The sequence below is a fragment of the Lissotriton helveticus genome, chromosome 4_2 (assembly GCF_964261635.1).
Source record: "Lissotriton helveticus chromosome 4_2, aLisHel1.1, whole genome shotgun sequence".
NCBI lineage: Eukaryota > Metazoa > Chordata > Amphibia > Caudata > Salamandridae > Lissotriton > Lissotriton helveticus.
The window spans coordinates 48,024,495-48,044,707 of NC_136064.1; the positions used below are offsets into that span (position 1 = coordinate 48,024,495).

Genomic DNA, 20,213 nt, shown 5'->3' on the forward strand with positions numbered 1-20,213 from the left:
ATGGGCAAGCTTAGCTACCTACACAGACCGACTCATAATTGTAAATAGTAGTAACACAGAGAGTGATGGTAGAGGCAGGAAAAGAATGTAGAAAGTAGTCTACATTAGAAGAAGATCAAAGACTATTTTGTAAAACATAGAGGTATTAGGAACGAGTTTGTAAGGAATAGGAGCTGTAAACGTTAGGGAAGTATAAGTAGTAATATAACAATAGAACACCTTACTGGGGCCAGCAGAAGAGCCTGCAAGGGACTTATCCTGCCCACCTTCTGCCACCGGAGTCTCTGTCGCCACCGGCGCCTTGCCCCTGGGAGGTGCTGGTGATCATGAAATAAAGAAAAACAACATGGATGATTGTTTTTTGGGAAATATTTGATTTCTTTGTACTCAATCTAAAATTATGTCGGGGAAACAAATTAACATCAATTGCATCTGATCTGGCCAACTAGGAGGATAGTAGTACAGTATTGCAGGATTCGCAGACCGTCTAATAGGAAAGTTATGTAATTCACTAACTACATCAACAACAAAAAGGTTCTACTACGACTGCCATCACTCAGCAGCACAAGACGTCACGTGACAGACACAGTCCGTCATCATGATTGCAGACCACTAACAAATGTCCTATAACAAGTAATAAATAATATACTCAACGTATCAATCCACCACTATCTCTTCAAAGTGGCAGCAGCAGGAGTACAAAGAAGGACTAGACTTGAGTCTACTGTCTCTAGCATTACGCAGTAATGCTCTCAAATGACTAAAAAGTTGCAAACAAGTAAGCATAGTGGCAACGCCAATAACCAGGCGAGCACCTGCAATGACAGAAGCTATTTAAACATTAATTTACCTGCAATGTAATCGAATCAGCAGCATTCGTACTCTTCAGGAAAAAAATAGATTAGCAATATAACAGAGCAGAAGGAAAAAAAGTAGTTATTAAATAGCTACTTACCAAGGCCAAGGATCTCCAATCCTAGCAGGTCGAGCATGTCATGCTCCCGGTCCAGGATGTCACTCCACCGGTGCGTCACTTGCTGGTAGGTGCGCCGGACCCCAGACTCCTTATACATGTGCCGGCACACCTTCTCCCACAGCTGGCGATGCTCCCGGAGGCCGTAACCGGAAGCAATCCGCCCACCTGCTGCCACGGTCTTAGGGAGGTGGACTTGGACAAAAACCATCAAGGCGGCCACCTCCAACGCAGAGAAGATCTCCCTGGCCTGGACTTCCTCCCCCCTCAAACGCCCGCAAGGGAGCCGGGTACGGGGTGCTGGGCCCTTCCCCTTGCCCTTGTCACCTCCCTTAGCCATGGTTCTGGGCACAAGAAGAAGGAAAGAAGAATAGGTGTGAAAAAAAGTAAGAGAGAGAGCGAAAGAAATAAAGTAGGTAATAAAGTAACAAAAAGTTTAAAAAAACACAAAATATAGATGTAGGACATTGAAGAGAGAGATAATAAGCAAAAAAAAGCAAAAAGAAGTTCACAAAAACATAGGATTACAAAGATGTAAGATGGATAGAAAGGTAGCATGCCCAAAACCATAGCAGTGAATGAAAGACAAGATGGCCGCGCCCATAGAGGACCGCGTGGGTAAGTTTGCGCGATATTTACCCCGCGAGCACGCGACAACGCCCGCGACCACGTAATCGCGCGCCGCATACGACGCGAGCATGCAACTAGTGCCCGGAAACGGAAACACGTCATGCAAACAAGATGGCCGCGCCCATGCACGACCGCATGGGCAACCTCGGGGTCGGTGCGCTGAAAGCGGTCCGCGAATAAGCAAAAAACCGCGCGAACACGCAAAAAATAGGAATTCTGCAAATTTGCACGATTTCGCGGATTGCAAGTTCGATTTCGCACGAATTTGCGCCCAGCGAATCTCGCAAAATGGCAGAAAAACGAACTTTGGAAAACTGAAAGCACTTAGCAGGTACAAAAGTTCAAGCTAATTTGTAACCATTCCCTGTAGTGCTTCCTGAGGGGCCCCTCCAGAGTTCAGTTGCCTACTTGCAACTATTCCGACCCTGCTCTGACCCTCAAAGCAGGGTCAGAGAATAGTTACAAGTATGGCACAATGCTCCTGTAAAAAAAATAACCGCAACAGAAAGCACTTACCCCTAAGGAAGCAGGTGCCAGACTTGAAGCACAAATTCAGTGACACATTAACCAGCCCCAAATTATTTCATCTCAGTTGAGGCTGGGCAGGTGTGCTTTCTCCCCATAATCTACAGTCGTGAACAAGAGGGTGGTAGTGGTGAACCAGAGGGTGACAGTGGTGAACCAGAGGGTGGCAGTGGTGAGTGCTGAACCTGAGGGTGGCAGGGGTGAACCAGAGGGTGTCAGTGGTGAACCAGAGGGTGCTGTGATGAACCAGAGGGAGGCAGTGATGAACCAGAGGGTGTCAGTGGTGAACCAGAGGGTGGCAGTGATGAACCAGAAGGTGGCACTGGTGAACCAGAGGTTGCTGTGATGAACCAGAGGGTGACAGTGATGAACCAGAGGGTGGCAGTGGGGAACCAGAGGGTGGCAGTGATGAACCAGGGGGTGGCACTGGTGAACCAGAGGGTGCTGTGATGAACCAGAGGATAGCAGTGGTGAGTGCTGAACCTGAGGGTGGCAGGGGTGAACGAGAGGGTGTCAGTGGTGAACCAGAGGGTGTCAGTGGTGAACCCGAGGGTGGCTGTGTTGAAACAGAGGGTGCTGTGATGAACCAGAGGGTGGCAGTGATGAACCAAAGGGTGGCAGTGGTGAACCAGAGGGTGGCAGTGATGAACCAGAGGGTGGCACTGGTGAACCAGAGGGTGCTGTGATGAACCAGAGGGTGGCAGTGATGAACCAGAGGGTGGCAGTGGTGAACCAGAGTGTGGCAGTGATGAACCAGAGGGTGGCACTGGTGAACCAGAGGGTGCTGTGATGAACCATAGGGTGGCAATAGTGAACCAGAGGGTGCTGTGATGAACCAAAGGGTGGCAGTGATGAACCAGAGGGTGGCAGTGATGATCCTGAGGGTGGCAGTGGCGAACTAGAGGGTGGCAGTAATGAACCAGAGGGTGGCAGTGATGAACCAGAGGGTGGCAGTGGTGAACAAAAGGGTGGTAGTGGTGAACCAGAGGGTGACAATGGTGAACCAGAGGGTGCTGTGATGAACCAGAGGGTGGCAGTGGTGAGTGCTGAACCAGAGGGTGGCAGCAGGGGTGAACCAGAGGGTGCTGTGATGAACCAGAGGGTGGCAGTGGTGACTGCTGAACCTGAGGGTGGCAGGGGTGAACCAGAGGGTGTCAATGGTGAACCAGAGGGTGTCAGTGGTGAACCAGAGGGTGGCAGTGGTGAACCAGAGGGTGCTGTGATGAATCAGAGGGTGCTGTGATGAACCAGAGGGTGGCAGTGATGAACCAGAGGGTGGCAGTGATGAACCAGAGCGGGACAGTGATGAACCAGAGGGTGGTAGTGGTGAACCAGAGGGTGACAGTGGTGAACCAGAGGGTGCTGTGATGAACCAGAGGGTGGCAGTGGTGAGTGTTGCACCAGAGGGTGGCAGCAGGGGTGGACCAGAGTGTGCGGTGATGAACCAGACGGTGGCAGTGGTGAGTGCTGAACCTGAGGGTGGCAGGGGTGAACCAGAGGGTGTCAGTGGTGAACCAGAGGGTGCTGTGATGAACCAGAGGCTGGCAGTGGTGAACCACAGGGTGCTGTGATGAACCAGAGGGTGGCAGTGATGAACCAGAGGGTGGCAGTGGTGAACCAGAGGGTGTCAGTGATGAACCAGAGGGTGGCAGTGGTGAACCAGAGGGTGGCAGTGGTGAACCAGAGGGTGGCAGTGGTGAACCAGAGGGTGCTGTGATGAACCAAAGGTTGGCAGAGATGAACCAGAGGGTGGCAGTGATGAACCAGAGGGTGCTGTGCCCATACATGACCGCATGGGTAACTTCGCCGTGCAAGCGGCTTGCGAACACGCAAAAAGCCACGGGTACACGCAAAAAGCCCGCGAACACGCAAAAAAACAAAAATTCGCAATTTCTCGCGAATTGTGCGGATCGCGAATTCGCTTTCGCACGATTTCGCAGACCGCAATTTCGCAGATTTCACCCATGCTTACTCAAGACCATAGAAATTCAGCAGTTATAGTTACCTGATTGATATATATATATATATTACCTACTGGCGGTCGCCAGTATGTAGTTATAGTTAGGACCTAGTTTCCATAGGAAATCCGCAACATTCTATTGGGAATAACTTTGGTGTCGGTGGATGAATCTTTGTGAATTTCTCAAAGAAGATGGCCCACTCTGCTCCGCTCCTTCCCAGAAAGTGTCGGGGGGATTCGTGAAGCGGGGGCCAAGAAAAAAGGGGGGTTCCAAAATGTGTTTTCCCCATGTTAATTTCCATAGGACGATTAGACACGGCTACAGCCCGAACCGCTGAAAGGAATTACACCAAACTTGGCAAAATGGTAGGGACTGGTACGCAGTAGGGCCTTTTCCATATTTGGTTAAAATCACTCCATGCATACATGCGTTTTTATGTTTAATATATATGTTCCTAGTTAGATTACCAACAGTTCTTCCTTAGAGCATGCATTAAGAGGTTTATGCTGCTCAGACTAGAACAGGCTATTTGTTCTGCGACCATCCTTTTACCCACCCTTTTGCCATATTCGCTGTGAGCTAATGCTGATTTCTGTTGCCTCCTACTTTGTGGTCATTTCTGTAATGGTTATAGCTACTGCTGTGACTACTTTCCTAGCTTAACTTTGAACAGTTGTTACAGAAAATGTTTGCTGATGCTGTTTGAGAGACGAGACTCTGACAAGTTTCCAGAAGTACTCCTCATGAGGAGCTCATCTACAATCTGATTCTATCTCACTGCTCCTTTAAATCTCGCTCTTTTCTGAAAGGACTCTTTATGCGCTCTGGTAGGTTAGTATCTGCCAGAGTATTATAGGGATGTGTCTAATGTTTCATTTATGGCACAAGCTGTTATTTTCTTGATTCTCTTCAACCATAATTTTCCTGATATTTCTGTAAATGGATTTTTCTAATTGCTAATTTGAATATACAAAAAGCTAAATACTAAACTCTTAATGATGAATAATGGTTTTTGAACGTAATTAAAACTTTCATTATTGACTGAACATAATAAATAGTGCTCATTGAGATGTTGTTGACTTATGCTCCATTCTTAACAAGCCAGCAGACATGAAGAAGAACAAGACAAGGAGTTGGAGACACCTTTGTAAGTCATGGGCTGAACCGATTTACATAAAAAGTAATTGCTGGGAGCATAGATATGGTCCACACCCTGAATGGAGCTATAAAATAATTTCCCAAGTCAGAATAAAATTATCTTTCCTGAATCCAGTGTCCAGAACTTGAAAATCTGACAAGGTGGTACTAGAAGGCGATTGCGATTTGAAGGTCTATTAATAGGGTGATGTGTTTTTTGTGGTAGTTGTGTTTTAGTTTAAACAGTAGTATGGTGGGCGTGAGTGAGTGGAGAGAAGTATTACAAAGTTATTGAAAAAAAAATTGAAGAATTTAGGCTCACTTTAGTTGAAAGATCCCGGATATACAGAAACGTACATAAATTGAATAGAAGACTTGTTTGCAGGCTATCTCCAATGCACCTTTTACCTGTTCTCCACCATGACGGACCATCACCTCAGTCCAAATGCTAGAAAGGAAAAAAAGCTCCCATGCCCTTTTTTTAAAGGTAGACAGTCACAATTAAGATGCAGTGGGCCCCTTAACCCCCTGGGCCCAACAGTGTCCACTTATACACCGGGCAGCAGTACCTGCTGCACTAGTGAATGACCCTTTAAAAACCAAAGTGCACTGACATTGTCCCCTTCTTCGGGGTATCTCTCTGAAGATGTCAATGGCCATTTTAAACATTAAAATGAGTCCCCATACAGCACTCTCTAGTCTGGGCCATCTCTTTGACAATATGTATCAATCTCGCTCCTTTCCTTTTTCTCCTTGACCATTACTGTGAGGCCCCAGGGGTCAATAGGATTAGAGGCCTAAGTGCAACCCTGCAGGCATTCTATCTGCCACCCCATGGACTCACATGCACAAGAAACTGCCCCTGAATGGTTTAAGCTGACTTTGTTGTGCCTCTGCCTGAACTCGAAGGGTGTGGTGGTAGTGCAGGAAGTTAAAAAAGAAACCAGCCTTCTTACCAGCCGCTAGCTGACTGTGTCACTTAAAGCCTTGGCCACTGACTTATGAGTTTCTACAGCAGCAGTGTTTTGCACATAATTATGAGTTTACCGCATTTGCTACATAATCCATAATCTGTTGCATAATCTGTTGATTTCACAAAAAACTTGATTCTAGCTCAAATGGAACAAAAGTTACTTAAAACCTGGCGAAGCATTCCGGAGCAGTGGGAGGCCCTTTGCAAACATTCACTGGCAATCTTGTAGTTGCTTACTACTGTATTTCAGTGATAAACTGGTAATAATGAGGTGAAATATTTCCGATGACAGCGTTACCATGAGTTAAAATGACAAAATAATGAAGTAATGCTAACCACAAAATGTGCTGCATTGAGCCGCATAATTTACCTTTTCTTGTTGCATTATTTAGTCAACCCTGCCGCAAAATGAAGGTCTCTCCTGCTGAATAATTCTAGTAGCTCTGCTTAAAGCTTCAGGGTGGCTTTTGAGATGTAATGTAGGGGTGTTATCCGATATCTGGAATAATGGAGAGACTTACAAAAGTGTCTGCATTAGATACAATTTTATTACTTATTACAAAAAAACTAATTTTGTAAGTACTTGTTTTATCTCAATCACTACATCATTGTGCAGCAGCCTAGTCTAGACTATGTAATTACTATTTTAAAACAATGACTTGCATATTGACAGTGCTTTCTCAACAAGCCGGGACCTCATAGCACTATAAAGAGGGCCACTAGAATTATGCAGCATGAAAAGGCCAAATTATGCAGCAGGGTTGTCTAAATTATGCAGCTAGCAAAGGCGAAATATGCTGCATAATGCTGCATATTGTGTGATAGTATCACTGCATTATTTTGTCATTTTTACACTTGTTAACACTGTCCTGGCATATATTGCCCCTCAGAAGTACCAGTTTAACACCCACATATAGCAATAGGTAACAGAAAGGTGACAAGTCAACCTTTACAAAGGGCTTTCCACTGCAGGGTAACATGTGTTGCTGCATTTTTAGTAACTTTTGAACCATTTGAGCTAGAAACAATTTGTTTGCTAAAATCAACAAATTATGCAGTAGATGATGAGTTATGTGGCATTTGCACGATATCCATAACTGTGCGCAAAAAGCCAAAACCACACAATTGCATAATTGTAGTGGCCCTGACTATAAATACATAGGTCACTATTCCTCTGCACCAATCAGCGTTAAATTATGTGTCGCTTAGCTTAAACATACACAGACATCTGCAGTGATGGTAGTCACTAACTGAGGTTTCATAACCTAAAAGAGGTAGGTTGATTTATTTTTCAATTAAGTTGTTACTGCATTATTTTATACACACTTACATGACTGTGAAGACACAAAACACTTACTTTTTGTTTTTTTTAGCAACCTCTTTGACTCCCGCCCCCACAGCACTCTGATCACAGTTCTCACTTCAAGGACTTGGATTAAATGAAGACAGCCTGGAAATTCAGCAAATAAACATCGCCACACTTCCATACCATCCTCATTTATATGTACTTGCAGAGGCATTTGCACACCCACGGGAACCCACCCAAGCCCTTCAGTGGGGGGGGGGGGGGGGCGCCCCAGAGTTTGAAGACCTCTACATTAGACAAACCTCAAATATTCTGTGTAATTGAAAAATATTTCCATTTACATTTGACACCATAAACCAACTATGGATTATGACGATGTTAAAGTTTGTGTATCACATCAGTTGTACATTTTGTCACCACATGAGCATACTGTGCCTTTCTTAATTAGGTCCCAATGAATCCTTTTGGAGAATTGTGCCATTTAACTCGGATCTGTAGCAGGAAGTCTAAAGGACAAATGATAGCACCAGCTTTCTTTTCTCTAAGATATATGAACGTTTGCTCATTGTACAGGAGTGATTGTGGGAGACTCAGATAAAGAATTCAAGTTAAACTTGGAAATACCCACAGTTTTAGTGGCTTTTACCTGCCTGTGCAAGCCCCTTTTTCATGTTTTGGGCACTTTACGTTTAAGCTCTCATAACTTTACACCACAAAAAGTATTCAAGAGACATTTTCATCTTTTTCCCACCTGTTGAGGGGAAGAGCATTTGTAGATTTCCCTGGAGGGGGCCAGTAGAAAACATAGCCAGAATAGAGAAAAACTTATGTTTTTTTCTTGTAAATAGGAAAAATTAGCAGTGCAAGAAAGCATATTTATTTTCTAAAAACGGCATCAACAAAATATTATGTACGGTCACCATATTCCCTGCATTCAGAAACTGTGTTGTAAAAAAAACAATTTAACACAGGTTTTTTATATTTGCCTACATGCAGTTTGTGACAAAAACAGTTGTAAAACTAGTCCTGGGCAAAAGTAAAAGTACAACAATTTAATATAGAGAATTTCATTTTATGCTTGTTATGGGAATTCACAAAATTACACCATTGCACTACTTTGCGTAATAAGGTGTCATTGTCAACAAGCTGTTGGTCGCTGTGCTTTTAAGTGCAACCTCATTCCAAAAATTAACACCAGGATGCATTTCATAGAAAAATATAAATCAATGTAAAATATAGTGCATAAGGAAAGATTTGCATTTCACTTAATTACGTGTCATTTTGCAGTAATTTTGCAAAAGCAAATTACACAAGTTACACATGTTATGCTATGTGGAGTTGGAAAGTGCACTGTCATCCGGGAAGCTATCCTGGTACTGACAGTTGTGTGTGCCTAGCCCTGCCTATGGTAGGTCAGTTAATTGAAATGCCAGGTCTTCAGCTTCTTGAGGGATTCAAAAAGAGAGGAAGCTCTGATTTAGAGTGGGAGGTCATTCTACAGTTTAGGAGTGATGTAAGAGAATGCCCATCCTCATGATCTGGGTCTGTGTATGTATGGGCTGTGTGTGAGTAGGAATTATTTCGGGTAGATGTGTCTAGGTGGTTGATGGAAGGAGATGCGACTGTTCAGGTGGGTGGGGCCTGAGCTGTGCAGTGCGCTGAATGCATGTGTGAGGAGTTTGAATTGAGAATGTTTGTTTATCAGGAGCCAATGTAGTTCCCTGAGGTGTGGTGTGATGTGAGTTCTGTGTTGGAAGTTAAGGATGAGTTTGATTGCTGAGTTCTGGATGGTTTGTAGTCATCTAGTGAGTTGCTTGGGGATCCTGACGCAAGGGATGATCACATAGTTCAAGTTGCTGGTGACAAGGGTGTGAGTGGCAGTTTTTTTAGTGTTGCTTGGAAGCCATTAGAAGATGTTCCTCAGCATCTTCACAGTGTGGAAGCAGGATGCAGCGGTGATGTTGACTTGTGTGGTCATGTCTAGTTTGCTGCTGCTGATTTTTCCAAGACTCCTGGTGTGTGTTCTGGGCATGAGTTCGGCCAGCAACCAACTGGACTTCCATGATAAGGTGTTCTTGCAGATGGTCACTACTTCTGTGTTGTTAAATTTGAGCTTGAGACATTTGCCTTTCAATCAGTCAGCCACTTTGGTCATGCAGACGGTGAACTTGTTTCTTGTACTGGGGGTCTTGTCCAAGTTGAAGAGTATGAATTGTACGTCATCTGTGTAGGAGAGGATGTAGTTGTAGATGTTGTGTGCACAGATGGTGTTGGCTAGAGGGGATCTGTTTGCCTTGCAGAGGCTGGGACTAAGCGAGAAGCTTTGAGGGACTACAAAGATGAATTTGAGTATGGTGCCAAGCTGACAGCTTGTGTTCTACCCACTGACAAGGAGCAAATCAAACTTAAAGCAGGTCATAGGGTGCCAATCTTGTGAAGACATCTGGGGCCAGAGGTAGGTAAATATCATTTACCAATTCTAAAATGCCGAATTTTACCGATTCGGTATTTTAGAATCGTAAATGATATGTAGCAAATAATTTGGTAAATTTTACTGAATCGGTAAAATTTGGTAAATACCGATTCAGTATTTACCGAATCAGTATTCCCCATTCATTCCTATGGGACTGGAGGCCCATAGCAATTAATGAGAATTACCGATTCGGTAATTACCGAATCGGTAAAAGGGGGTAGACTTACAAGGGTGGCAGAGTGTCACATTGACACCCTGTTGCACCCCTGTATAGTGCATGGGTGCACATGTGGCACACATACATTCCCTAAGGGCATGAATGTCTGCCACATGGCACAGTTGAAAAAAGCACAACATTACTTTTTTTAGGGTTTTCGATATTTACCACCAACTTGTAGTTGGGGTACTTAATGAATCCTTACAAGTGAAAAGCACTCACTTGAGTTCTTCCTGCATTAAGGATTCTGTAATTTACCGAATCGGTATTTAAGAATTCGGTAATTTACAGATTCCTTAAATTACCGATCCGGTAAATTACTGAATCCTTAAATTAGGCCCCCACATCTGAAAAGCCTAATACCGGTCGGTAACGGCCGAAATTCCGTAATTTCGGACGTTACCGACCGGTATTAGGCTTCCTACATCTGGCCCCTGATGAGAATGGGGTGCAAGACCATGTCAAATGCTGCAGATAGGTCCAGAACAATAAGGGGTGCTGTGTCTCTTGAGTCTCCTTTGTCAAGTATTATGCAGATTTCATGTGCGGCAGTGATGAGGAATTGTGACATCCCTATGTGAAGTCCATAGGTGAACCTAGAAAGCTAGGCATTACTGAAAATTAACCACAATTCCAAACTCAGCAAGTCATAATTTGTATACATTGATCAAGGATTTCCTAAAGAAATGAATTGTTGCAATAAAATATTAGTGAAAATAATAAGGGAAAAATAGAAATCGGTAACAATATTTTGATCTATAATTTTTTGTTCTGTGGCCAATTTGCAAACGTAATATAATGTTACATTCCTCAGAGCACTCTGGTCATAAGCATCTATAGCATTGGTTGGTTGTCCAAAAACATGTGAAGCTAACAACAGACTTGCAGCTTATAATGATCATTTATTGTGTACAGCCTGTGAAGCAATTCATATGGTAAAATAAAATTACTAAAAATGAGTATAAAGGAAACCTATGCATTTTTAAATTGTGCCCAAGATACTGAGTTTATGATAGTGGTTTTTTGTACAACTCTGAATTTGAGGTGACGAATACTATTGTGATTCAGAGCATATTTTGCAAAGTGTGTTCTTTTTTGCACACTGGTTTACATTTAGCAGCCAAGAATAGAGAGAGAGATTCAATAAATAATAACAAATGGGGTACTATTGTGTATTCCCAGAAATCTCCTGATAAAATAGTACCCCATTTTTGTGACTGAGCACAGTTCAATACCTGGACGGCTGCCCCCACTACTTTTTTGTTTTGGATATATTCTCCCTGGTGTCTAGTGGGCTTCCTGCCCAAATGGGGACATATTTGGGGTAAGCCCTCCATTCTGCTCCCTTGGGGTAGACAACCTGCTGTGGTAATTAGGGGCTAGAGGCATGCACTATGCCACAATTAGCCTTTATTTTAATTTTAAATAATTTCCCTGGTGCATAGTGGGCTTATTGCCCACCCCTATAGGACAGGATAGGATAGTATGAAGATTTATAAAGCGCTCCTATAACTGTAGGTGTCAAGGTGCTGGGCGGTTGGAGAGAAGAAGAAAGGCACTGAACTGCCAACTATGTTGAGAAAAGCCATGTCTTTAATCGCTTTCTGAACACCGGGAAAGATTCTGAATGAGAGATAGAGAGGGGCATAGTTTTCCAGAGATTTCCAGGGTTTAGCGGCCGCCACAGAGAAGGAGCATCCGGTCCATCTGACCCTGTGGAATTTCGGAGAGATCAGTTTTACCTTGGAAGAGGATCTCAGGGTCCTCCCGGGGGTGTACCATTCAAACATATGTTTCAGCTTCGGCAAGCCTTTGCTGTGCAAGTCCTTGTAGACCGTACTAAAGACCTTGAAGGAGATATGCTTCCTGATGGGGAGCCAATGCATGGTGTCGATCACTACCCTTGCAGAATGATGCTTAGGGATATCAAGGATCAGCCTGGCTGCCACGTTCTGGTTGACCTGCAGCCTGTTGAGGGAGGCCATATTGATGTTGAGGAACAAGGCATTGCAGTCCTCAAGCCAGGAAGTGACCAGTGCAATGATGGTGAGCCGGTGCAGTTCAGATGGAATGTACGGAAGCACCTTTCTGAGGGTTTTCAAGATAAAGAAGCAGGTGCTAACCGTGTGGCTGACCTGAGCATTGAAGGTCAGACCCCCGTCAAAAGTGACCCCCAGGTTTTTAACTGTCCTAGCCGGGACCAGGAGAGGACCACAGCCTGCTTGCCACCAGGCGTTTGACCATATTGAGTTCTGCAGACCAAAAGTTAGAATCTTAGCTTTATCTGTATTAATCTTGAGGGAGTTGTTCTTCATCCAGCCAATGGTGCTTGCCATGCAGCGGTTGAATAATTCTGTGACCAGTTGCAAATCATTAGAGATGGAGACAATGATCTGCATGTCGTCCGCATAGGAAACAACCTGGAACATAAAGGATCTTACCAGCTAAGCCAGAGTGGTCACATACACATTAAAGAGGGTAGGGCTCATTGATGAGCCTTGGGGAACCCCGCAGGGTAGGCTAAAAGCCTTGGCTCTGAACCTTCGCAGCTGACGATGTTCGTTCTCCCTGTCATAAAGGAGTGGAGAAGCTGCAAGGCCTTTCCATAAAACTCCCACCTCCCGCAATCGTTGAACCATCCATTTAGGAGAAACAGTTTCGAAAGCAGACAATTGAGCATAATCAGTACCTCCGAGCTATCCTGATCTACCTGCATAAGGATGTGATCAGTGGCTGCAATGAGGGTGGACTCAGTGCTGTGACTGGCGCAGAAACAATTTTGAGACTGGGATTCAATGGGATTCAATGTAATTCACCAACTCAGTGTTGATGAAATTCTCTAAGATTTTTGCGGGGGCCGGGAGAAGTGAGATGTGAGATGTGCCGAAAGTTCTTCAGTTTGTAGGGGTCAGTGTTGGGTTTTTTGAGGAGTGTTGTAACAATAGCCTCCTTCCAGGTGTCCGGGTAGCTACCGGATAGAAGAATGTTGGTAAATACCAGACACATGAAGCCTGCAACAGGGTTGGGGACCAACTTGAGTCTGAGGGGCATACAGGGGTCTGATGGAGAGCCTGATTTATGGCCTGTAAGGAGGTATTTGGTCCAAGTCCAGGGTCCAAATGGGGCAGACTGCAGGTAAACTCCCCAATCAATGGAGCTGGGCGATTGAGGGCCATTTCGGGGTGGGGACATGACCCAATACCAAAGTGGGTGGCCCCACCCATTCTTTTTTCTTTTTATTTTCCCTGGTGTCTAATTCAGGGACGGGACCCTCTAGGGCCACGTGGGTTCTTACGACCATCTGCTATACCTGCCCAAAATGAAGAGTCGGTCAGACAGTAGAGAATGAAAACTTACACTTATTCAGGTATATACTCTGCAGAGGAGCCCAGTCAGACCTTCACCCTAAGATGTTGTCGAGGGGACTCACTCCCCAGGGTACGCTAATACATACTTCGGCCATGCCTCTGATGGAAAATTACCGGCTTGAGCCGGGCATGAACAAAGTAGATACACAGAGATTAGCTAGCACCTGCCAGGGGGGTACACTATCAGTATTTCAAGGCCACTGTGCCGAGCCTCAGCGTCTCCTAACGTGGGAGCAGAACTACATGAAGAGATTGGAATGTAAGAAAAGAATAAGAGTTCATTATCAATTTAAGTTACAGCCTTGAATAGAAAAGAATAATAACGAAGTTCAGTTTTCTGCTGAGGCAAGCATGTTAGGGAAGTAAGGCCTAATGTGAGCATAGCCTAAGCAGTCTTTTAGTAATTACGAAATACAAAATGGAGTCACACGGGCTGACTAAGGCCTACATGCAGCAACGATAATTCAGTGGGTTATATAACATGAATATAAATGGCGTCTATTTTAGGCACACATTGCTAACCTACCATGGTATAACAGGTGCACTGTTGGAAAGGGAAGTTCAAACCTAACAGACCCTCCTTTTAGGATGAGTGGCTAAAAGCTTTATTGCAATCTGGCAGGGTCTTTACAATTCTAGTTGGGTAGAGAGATACTACCTAGTCATTTATTGGTCAAAGTGAAAACACAAAAAATGTGAGCATCAAAGAAATGTTTTTCAATATTGAAATATCCCCTTGTCTATTAACATTATTGACTGTATTTGGGAGAACACTTATTGTTACGTTTGGGCAGCGGAACACGGGGAGTGAGTTTGCTTAGGTGCAGCAGGCTGGGAGACAACATGGGAAGGTGACCCCTGCAATGGCTACCAGGACAAGAAGTATCTTCCAACCCCATGACGTCAATAGACCCAGGAGCCATCCCGAGAGGGACCATGTGCCATTGTCTTCGTGAATTTCGGAAGCTAGTCTTTGCAATTTCTGCATTGCAGATTATGCACTGTCAGGTAAGTACACACATCAACTTCTACCGATTACGCGGCAGGCTCCACCCTTGTCAGCTAAGATAACGTCTAAAACTTTCCGGTTTTGAAGAGAGACAAGTCTCGTAGCCTGGAGCTCGACTGTAATATTGGTCAGTATACCTGCAGTGGTATTAATGACTCCCTCAACTACCATTTGCGGCCATTGAACATGGGACCCCAGAACGGTATGAAACCCTTCATTATGTCAGTAAACTGCTGCAAGGAAGTATCTGCTTGGTCAATATCGTCTGCATGTATAACCCATTTAACAAGGAAAACTGGGGCTTCCCTACGCTGCAGGTGATGTGTTCTGTGGTAGTTGGAAAGACCTATATAAACTGGGGAAAGGAGGTAAGAAAGGTAGCATCGTCTGGACCATCCCTGAGGCAGCCTCACATAACCATGATCACCACGAACGAAATAAACATTGGATGGTGGGATCAATGGCGAACTTTTGGGAATTCACAATATGGAAGTGGCGTTGCATCTACTGTTCCCTACCTCTATGTCTCCCGCCCCTTAGACACAAAAGGGGACCGGCACATCCAACACTGCCAGGGGTATGGGCTTATCATCAGTGACAAAGCTGGCGTGGAAAGATTGGTAATATTCAGATATATTGAACTACAAGAACCTATTTTTGTCCATCCCTGTTCTGCTTGCCTTCCTACCTCCGTTTGCCGCTCAGAGGCAAGAATTTAAGAATACTCAATCAAATCGTCTATCTCCAGGGGAAACACCATGTGGGGATCTATGCTGAAGATACACATTCATTGTCAGAGAACGTGGACTGGTGCTCCTGTGTTCCAAATAGTCAGGCTGGGAGAATGAGAGGATCAAACTAAGCAAGGTGAATCAACCCTCCCAGCTATCAACATAGGACAAAGGCATAGGCAGCAAATTCTCACTTTGATGTGTAACTGAAGGTAACAATCCACACACCCAACATTTGGTTGTGTTATAAATAGCATGTGTTTGATGCAACATCTGAATAAAAACATTATCTTTATAGGACTTCCGGTGCTCTTCTTTGTGAGGTGCTAGAGTGCCAATAATATGTTCAGATGGTGTTGGTGTGCTACTGATCCAAGCATACACAGGATATTTTTCTTCTCGGAAGAACAGCACCCCAAATACAAATATTAGAGAAAGCAAAATTATTATCACAAGCACTATTTTAGTCTTGGGGGACCAGGAGGACCAAACGGGACCATGCGGAGTAGGATGCAGAGCTGCAAAGGGCTGCTCCTCACTAGGAATGGGGCAACCAAAGAGATACATTTTCAGAAAACACTTTTGAGAATTGGAGTCGCAATACAACCGGCCAGAGGGGTATTCTTCTTTCTTGTGTCTGTTATGAGCCTCACAGGCGGACTCCTATCATTCATAAAACACTCCCACGGTGGAGCTGCACAATTGCAGCCCTTGCAGGAAAACCATTGCGCCCCTTAATGAGAAACAAATCCTTCTTCTTTCAGGATAGGGCAACTTCCCTCCAGGGCAAATACCCTCAGCGATCCTGTCCAGTGTCCAGGGCAGTGCACCAGTGTTCTTCACTCTAATCTAAAGCAGGCATCCGTAGCCCAGCACCTTCAACCTAAGCTCAAGTCCTTCCCTAACTCCTCGATTGCCCTGCTGGTGCCCTGTCCTTCCATCGGGGCAGCAGATTGTACCTGCTCTTCCTTGTTAACAAATAGGGGCAAAAACTTAAATTCAGTTGGAGATCGGGACTCAGAGGTTTGCACGCCAGGAGCTGGATTATCGGGGTGGCCCTTATCTCAGGGGGTATCGCCTCGAATAAGGCCTCATCATTCTCCTTGTCTGTTTACGCCCCTCTCAGCCAGGTGTTGGAGAAAGGGATGAAACAGCGAACCAGCTCTCCTTCCTGATCAGCGAACCCAGACTTCGTATGGAAGCGGAAAGGGCACCCTTTTCACATGGAAGGCATGGACCCAGTGCTTTCAGCCATCGATCTTTACTGCAGTGTGGGTGCCCAAAAGTACCTGGGCAGGCTCCTTCCAACTCGACTCCAAACAGGGTTTGCGCTGAAACTGTCGAACCATAACAAAATCCCCGGGCTGGATCTGGTGCCCGGGGCCCTCAGAGTGGTGTGTATCTGTTGATGGAGAGAACGGAGATCTTTAGACAAGGTATCCAAATAGTCAATTAAAAGAGGGTAGTCTATTTCATAAACATGCTTGGGTCTTGGGACGCCCCACACATTGGCAGGCCATCTAAAGACAACCTCATACAGTGACAGCCCTTTTCTGGAGTGTGCTGTCACCCTTGTGGACAATAACGCTAAGGGCAACACATCTGGCCATTGCAATCCTGTGCTTTCATGTATTTTCTTTAGCTTCAGTTTGAGAGTACCACTGTACTTCTCGACAAGACCTGCTGACTGGGGGTGATTTGCTGCATGACATTTCTACGTAATTTGTAAGCCCTTACACACCAGATCAATGACTTTCGCATTGAAGTGGCTCCCATTGTCACTCCAGATCATGCGTGGCAATCTATAGCGTGGGAAGTACTCTTTTAAAAGTGCCTTTGCTGTTGCCATGGCCATATTCTCTTTAGTTGGGTAGGCCTCGATCCACTTACAGAATGCAAAAACTACTACTAGTACGTATTTCAGGTTATTCACTTGTTCTATTTTTATGAAATCCATTTGGAGAACCTCAAAAGGGAAGGAAGGCGGTGCAAAATTACCAGCAGGTGTAGGGGTGCTCTTCCCAGGATTGTGCTTTAAGCAAGCAATACATTGCTTTACCAAATGTGCGTCAACCTTAGGGATATTCTCGTTCTGCCATACTGGGCCTAATAGTTTACATATCCCTTTGGCACTAATGTGCGCCGGGCCATGAGCCATGGTGACTACAGGGAGGACGAATGCATTTGGCCACAACAATCTCTGCTTCCATGACAAATCAGTCCAGCACCCATCCTCATCCAAATGTCCTGTCCTCTCCTCCCACATGTGCAGTTAATCTACAGTCACCTCTCTTTGTATTTCCTTTACACTTTTCACTGTATCCTCAAACATCCCATTGTCTTGAACCCATCTAGCAGGACCTGCCACAAACATTTTATTTATTTTTTGATCTGGTTGTCTCCTTAGCTGTTTGGTCAGCAAAGGCATTACCCCTTCCAACATCATCTACCAGAGCCTTGTGTGCGCTGCACTTGATTATTGTCAACCTGTCCAGAAGCGTCAATGCTGACAACAACCTAAGTATCAGGGGAATGTGCTGTATCCTTTGCCCATGGGATATCAGGAACCCTCTTTCCGCCCAGAGGTGTCCAAAATTATTGGCCACCCCGAAGGCATACTGACTGCCAGTGTAGACATTAACAGCCAGTCCCTCACTCAACTCACAAGCTCTCAGAAGGGCGACTAACTCTGCTGCTTGGGCCGACTGGTATGGAATGCGAGATGTCTCAACTACAGTGCATAGCGTGGTGATCGCATAGGCTGCAGTGGTGGTGCCATCCTGCAATTTGAACAAGTGCCATCGACAAATAGTTCCCCTTGGGGGTCAGATAAGGCAACATCAGTCAGGTCTACCAGTCCCTTTGTTTCCTCTTCGGTCCGGAATAAACAATCATTTACATAATTATACTTTTCTTCCATAGGGAGGGGTAGTATCGTGGCTGGGTTCAAGGTAGCACATCTTTTGATGGTAATGTGCGGTGCAAATAATGTTAGCTCATATCCAGTGAGACGCACTCTGGTGAGGTGCTGCGTCTTTGTCTTGTTCAAAAGAGTGTCCACAGCATGAGGTACCAGAACTGTGAGGTCAGTATCAAGAACGAGCCCTGCTGATTGCCTGAGAGATACTGCCGCTGCCACAGCAGCTCTCAGACAGCTCGGGAGCGCTCTTGCGACATTACCCAAAACCCTGTGTTAGTACAGAGAGCGTGCAACCATCCGCCTCATGTACATAGAGCACAAAAGGCTTCTTGTGGTCAGGGTTGCAAAGCACAGGAGCAAAGAAAAGCGCAGTCTTTAATTGTTCAAAAGCTTGCTGGCATGGAGGCATCCAAGGCAAAGGCTCATGCACGGCTTTGGTGGTGAGGTGAAGAAGGGGTTTTGTTAGTAAGGACAAATTAAGGATCCAATGCTGACAATACAAAGTTATCCCGAGGAACGCACGTACCTCGCGTTGGCTTTTAGGAACAGGCATGTTAGTGATAGCAGCTATAGGTTCAGGTGTTAGCTTGTGACTCTCCTTCGACAGTAGGTGACCTAGGTAGGTGACCGCCTGATGACAATCCTGAAATATCAGAAGTGACACCTTGTGTCCATGACGTGCCAAATGTAACAACAATTTACCTGTGGCCTCTTGACAGCCTGTTTCAGTGTCCGAGGCCACTAGTAGATCATCAACATATTGCAGCAACACATTACCAGAGGGGAGTTCTAAAACATCTAATTGCGTTTTCAAAGCCTGACTATAAATACTGGGGCTTTCTGTATAGCCATGTGGAGCCTGACAGAATCTAAAGCTCCGACAGTCTATCGCAAATCCAAACCGATGATGGCTGTCGGGTGTATTCTTTTCCACCCTTTCTTAAAACCTCGTTCTCTCTATGCTCATAGTACTGTGCCATACTCAGTATTACTGACGGGGTGTCACAATGTCACTCACCAGGACCTCCCGAGTTTTCGATTGTTTCCTTCTTGGTGCTGCGTGTTCCAAAATCCTCCCTGAACCAATCAAACCAACAAAATTGTAACAATTCCTGTCAGTCTGAATGATCCCTGGGGGAAAGGGGAAGTGGAATGAGAAAACAAGACAACACACTGGACTGGGTCTTCTTGAGTTAGCCGTGTAGCTGTTTCTCAACAAGAAGTGACTCTGAGCTCTCTTTCTTTATGTTCTGTATATAGGAGGGCAATAATATAGCTATATTGAATAATGCACATAACTTGTAAAATATCAAAGGATTCTAGTGCATGCCTACCTAATTTTGGGAGCGCCCATGCGCACACTTCAATGGTTAATAAACTTTACGTCCTTATGTAAGCTCCAAATGTATTAAGGGAATAATTGGCAACAAAATTTATCCACATATATATTACTGCATACTTGAAGTTAGATGATTAGTCGTGTTAACTAAGATTGCTGAATTTTAAGTCATACCATATTTCTCAGGGACGACTTTTCTAAAGGGATTCTGAAATAAAAATAAAAAAAGAAAACAACACAGAGAAATATATGCACTTTTCATGCACCATATAAAACCCTTAAGTCAGGAAGTGCTTGCACTACTAGTAGAGTTAAGTAGGAATAATTGCTTAATTGGTGGATACTCATTAATCAGAATGCAAGAACAAATTCTCTTTATGTTTCTCAAAATGTTTTAGAAAGCACTACAATAATCGCCTCTCATATTGCAGGGCTTTCAACAAATGTCTCTTGTTCTTTTCTGCCAGGCACGATGTAATTTCCAATGTTAATCATCAAAATATGCAAGATGTGCAAGAATGTTCAAATATGTCAAAAGAAACGTTTACTGGTGCTTTTCTGGTTTAGATTCAGCTCTAGAGTGAATTACAGATTGCAGCGTTGCAATATTCTTGTGATTTGTTCTTTTTTTTTTGCAGGTTTAAAGGAAAG

General features: G+C 44.6%; 1 long non-coding RNA gene across 2 annotated transcripts in view; it reads right to left on the reverse strand.

The window, feature by feature from the left end:
• Window positions 1-20,213, reverse strand: part of LOC144752031 (uncharacterized) — a 265,702-nt gene that overhangs the window by 143,052 nt on the left and 102,437 nt on the right. For both annotated transcript variants that reach the window (XR_013594007.1, XR_013594008.1), the window contains exon 2: window positions 6,570-6,698. This is a non-coding gene — a long non-coding RNA (uncharacterized LOC144752031). The remainder of the gene's footprint in view (window positions 1-6,569; window positions 6,699-20,213) is intronic.